Below are 5429 nucleotides of genomic sequence, written 5' to 3' on the forward strand. Positions count from 1 at the left end.
CCTTTAATTAATCGTGTAGTCGCTTAGGTACATGCGACTGCTTCAGCAATATTTGGCAGCGACAACAGAGAGGTCGCATTGAGCTTCTGTTCACTTACTTAGAGCCCTTCGAGCCTGTGAACACTTTCGTAGAATTCGTGTCTGTGACCACGCACGTACAGCAAGTGTCTTGTAATTTCTAGTACCCGTGAAATCAGTTTGCTTTTGTGAATTGAATGTGTGGTTTTTTATTGGCGCAAGGGCCAGGTATGGCCAAAGAGCGCCATGCGAGTGTTAGCGATTTCTTAGTGGAGTGATGGCTTCTATGAAGTTGATGTAACGTGGCTGTAAAGGAGCCTAAAATATAGTCACTGTAAACTGCGTGAAATGTACGCGTAGTAAAATTATGGCTATGACAAATGATGAGTACTATGAGCATTTACGTGCATTGCAAAATAAAGATACGATATGAAAAAAATGCACAAGAATTTAGAGCACCATAGCCTCTTTAGAGCCCTTGAGACACAAGGGTCTGGAGGCATGTGCTATATAAAACAACTATCACAGTGGCATCCTCTGTAGAGAGGATGCGCTACGAAACCTTCGGGCTATTAACGTGCAAGACCACCTCTTTTAAAAAACGTAGGACAGCTTGGGTGGTAAAAAGGGGTTCCTTACCAATAAACATAGCAGGATGGAAAGGGAGACAACAGCGGTATGCTAGAGGAAAATGTTCCCTTCTTTCTCTTTCGGCTTCCCGACACTCCACAAGGATGTGGAGGACGGTGAGCCGCTCACCACATCTACCACAGTTTGGAGGTTCATTGCTAGTCAATAGAAAATTGTGAGTACCATATGTGTGTCCTATCCTGAGTCGGCAGAATAGGACGTCTACTCTTCCTGATTTAGTAACGGAGGGCCAGAAACCTATCTTTGCTTTAATAAGATGGAGCTTATTATTAGTTTCGCTGTCCCACGAGCGTTGCCAGTGTCTTCGGAGTTTAGTTCGCAAAAAAGGCTTGAGATCTGTGGTAGGTATAGCAGTGGTATGATTTATAGCTTGAGATGTAATTGATGTGGCCATTTGGTCAGCCAGCACATTACCTTCGATGCATCTATGGCCAGGAACCCAGCATATTATGACATGTCTACGAGCTGAATAAATATTGCAGAAATACGAGTGAAGCTGAATAAGAACAGGATGTTTGTGTTTTCTTAAGGACATGAGTGCTTTTACGAAACTTAACGAGTCCGTAAATATAATTGCTTTTTCTAGTCCTAATTTCTTTATGCGTTTGACCGCAGACAGTACTGCATAGGCTTCTGCGGTAAATATACTGGTATGGGGGTTCAATACACCTGATTCAGAAAAAGACGAGCCAACAGCCGCGTAAGACACGCCGACATGCGATTTTAATGAATCGGTGTAAAATTCAGGACAAGAATGCTTCGATTGGAGCTTATGGAAATGCATCCGAAGTTCGAGTTCTGGTGCCTGTTTTACAAGCCTTAAAAAAGATATATCACATTCAATCACCTGCCACTCCCACGGAGGTATATACTTCTCTGGAGGCATACAGCTGTGCTCGAAGAGTGAGACAGCCATTTCAACGCTAAGCTCTTTTCGCGCAGCGAAAAGGGCCTTCTCACTGAGGGTATATTATGGTAAAGGGCAGTGTACGTCAAATCATTAATGGTTTTAGAACACGGATGAACAAGATTACCGTGCATTTTAAGAAAATATGTGAAGCTGATATATGATCTCTGCATATGGAGTGACCACTCATTCGATTCTACGTATAAGCTTTCGATCAGGCTTGTTCTGAATGCGCCTGTCGCCAGACGGATACCGAGGGGGTGGACGGTATCCAGCATCTTTAGTGCGCTCGGGGCGGCAGAGTTGTATACTATAGCACCATAGTCTAGCCGCGATTGAACGAGGCTCTTGTAAATATTCATTAGACATTTGCTGTCGCTACCCCATGTTGTGTGAGATAGCATTTTCAGCAAGTTCATTGTTTTTAGACATTTATTTTCAGGTGTTTTATGTGCGAGATGAGAGTAAGCTTACAGTCAAGTATTACACCTAGAAATTTGTGCTCTTTCTTGACAGGTATTTGCTCTCCACATAGTTCCACGCTCTGGTGTGGAACCAGGCTGTTCTTTCTTGTAAAAAGAACACAAGAACTTTTGTGGGGGTTGATTTTAAACCCTTTTTCGTCTGACCACTAAGATATCTTGTTCAATCCCTCCTGTACTTGTCTTTCGCTAACTGCAAGGTTACAGGATTTAAAACCTATTTGTATGTCATCTACGTAGACGGAATAAAATATAGCTGGTGGTAATGAAGTGCGGAGTGTGTTCATCTTAACTATAAAGAGGGTGCAGCTGAGCGCACCTCCTTGGGGTACACCAGTTTCCTGTAGAAATTGGCGTGAAAGTACATTCCCGACTTTCACGTGGAATGTACGGTTGGACAAATAGATTTCTATTAGGATGAGCATATTGCCACGGATGCCCATTCCCGACAAGTCTCTCAAGATTTCGTAGCGCCACGTTGTGTCGTACGCCTTCTCCATATTGAGGAATACGGATAGGAAATATTGTTTATGCAGAAAGGCGTGGCGAATGTTTCCCTCAATGCACACAACGTGATCGGTTGTGGACCGCCCTTCTTTGAAGCCGCACTGAAAGGGATCAAGCGTTTGGTTTTTTCCCAGAAAATGTATGAGTCGCCGATTAATCATTTTCTCAAACAGCTTACAAATGCAACTTGTGAGGGCTATGCGGCGGTAACTTGACGCCGCCGAAGGATCATTACCTTGCTTCAGAATGAGAATCACAATCGCTTCTCTCCATGCAAGTGGAAGATATCCAGCAGCCCAAATAGTGTTGAAAAGTGCAAGTAAAGTCAGTTGTGCATCAGTGTGTACGCTCTTAATCATGTCGTACATAATTCTATCAGGTCCTGGTGCAGAGCTTTTGCATGTGATTAAGGCAGCTCTCAGCTCGGCAATACTGAAAGGGCGGTTATATGTCTCGTTCTGTGAACATTTACGATCAAGTGCTTTACTTTCTGCTATTTGTTTGTGTTTTTGGAATACCTTCGAATAATGGGTGGCGCTGGACACTCGTTCGAAATGCTCTCCGAGAGCATCGGCCTGTTCCTCCAGGCTATATCCTTTGTCATTTACCAAGGGTAATGGATGAATTTGATGTCCCTTTAGCCTTCTTGCACCATCTTATACTTTTTTCTTTTGTGTGTATAAAGTGATATCTGATAGAAATCTAACCCAGCTCTCTCTTTTTGCCTGTCGTCGTGTGCGCCTCCCTTGCGACTTTGTACGCTTGGATTCAATTAGATTCTCCGCATTTGGTGATTGACGAAGCCTGCCCCATGCCCTATTCTGCCGCTTTCGCGCTTCCTTGCAATCTTCGTTCCACCACGGGACACGTCTTTTGGATAAAAGACCATTTGTTGGTGGTATGCACTTTTGCGCTGCGTCGATAATAAATTGAGTAAAATATGATACGGCATCATTTATATTATAATATTCTAAAAAGTTCCGCGGTAAATAAGTACGTTCCTGAAAACCTTTCCAATCGGCTGAGGCTAATTTCCATCGAGGGACATGCGGTGGAGAATCATATTGTGTTGTTAAGTTTAGAGTGACTGGGAAGTGATCACTTCCAAAAGGATTCTTGATGACGTTCCATTTCAGGCCAGACAGAAGACAAGCAGTACCAATTGCTAAGTCTATAGATGGGTATGTGTTGTGATGCACACTGTAATACGTCGGCTCCTTCTTATTAAATAGGCATGCACCGGATGTCAAAAGAAAATGTTTTATCAGCCGACCTCTCGCGTCACAACGGGAATCTCCCCACAGGGTGTTGTGGGCATTAAAATCACCCACGAGTAGGTAGGGTTCCGGAAGCTGATTGATGAGATTGTAGAAATCTGTTTTGTGAAGGTGATACTTTGGGGGTATGTAAATGGAGCAAACAGTAACCAACTTATTAAAAAGAACTCCTCGCACTGATACTGCTTCGAGGGGTGTCTGTAGGGCTACATGATGAGAAGCTATAGACTTGTCTATGGTGATTGCTCAGCCACCGCACTACGCGTTAGCCTCGTCACGGTCTTTTCTGAAGATGGCGTAGTTACGAAGAAAGTTTGTTTGTGTGCTTTTCAGATGAGTCTCTTGAACACACAGCACTTTTGGATTATGTTTATGTAGGAGTTCCTTGAAGTCATCTAGACTGAAGAAGACCCCTGACATTCCAATATAATATTTGTGTATCCATAGTGAAAGTGTATGGTGATGTGTGTTCAAGAAAGGAAAACTATGTTATCGCACAGGAACCTTGCCAAGCCGTGTGAGGCGGGATTTGCCTTTTTTGGGCAGCTCCTGAGAGCTTCGCCGATCCTTCGGCGTCTGAGACGCCGATACACTTGATGTATCCATTCCCTCCATAGAGGCGCTGGATGCCCGCTCGCAGTGTACGTTCGCGGGTGTTTCGGGCTTCTCTGTGCGAACAGATGCCCTAGATGTCGTGGAGCCTGCAGGTCCGGTGGACTGCTGGCTCTTGCTGGGTTGCGGAACAGCACTAGCTGATCCCGCAGTGGGGGCGAGTGGCGCTACCGTCGGCCCATTTTGCGTGGTCCTAACGGCCGCCGAGAACCGTTGTGGCACTGCCCCCTGCCGTGCCACGTCGGAGAAAGAAGGCCCCACAAATGAGAGGCGTTTTCTAGCTTCGTTGAACGAAATATTTTCTTTTACGTTGAGCGTGATAACTTCTTTTTCTTTCTGCCATAAGGGACAAGAGCGAGAATATGCCGGGTGTTCACCGTCACAATTTGCACAGTGGGGTGGATCATTGCAGTTATCTGCAGGGTGCTCATGTGATGCGCACTTTGCACAGGTGGTACGGCCCCTGCAGCTCTGAGAGCCATGGCCGAATCTTTGGCACTTAAAACAGCGTCGGGGGTTTGGAATGTACGGCCTTACATTTATTTTTATGTAGCCTGTTTCGATGTGTTCAGGGAGTGTGCTCGTACACAAGGTAAGTATGAGGTGTATTGTCGGAATTTCCTTGTCGTCACATCGGATCTTTATTCGCTGTACATTCGTAACATGTTGCCCTTTCCAGCCTTCTAGGAGCTCTGTCTCTGTCAGTTCCAGCAGGTCCTGATCTGATACTACCCCTCGTGTACTATTCAATGAACGATGAGGACTTGCAGATATTTGGGTGTCGCCAAGCGAGATGAGTTTTTGCAGATTTTCATTCTGAGCTTTTTCACGGACTTCAAAGAGAATGTCACCACTGGCCATTTTCGTGAATTTTTATCCTGCGCGTAGGGTCTCAGTGAGGCATTTCGCGACAATGAAAGGTGATAAAGTTCTTACGGTCTTGTCGGGGGTTTCGCTTTGAATCACGTGGAAACG

The sequence above is a fragment of the Dermacentor variabilis genome, chromosome 11, assembly GCF_050947875.1.
Source record: "Dermacentor variabilis isolate Ectoservices chromosome 11, ASM5094787v1, whole genome shotgun sequence".
NCBI classification, from domain to species: domain Eukaryota; kingdom Metazoa; phylum Arthropoda; class Arachnida; order Ixodida; family Ixodidae; genus Dermacentor; species Dermacentor variabilis.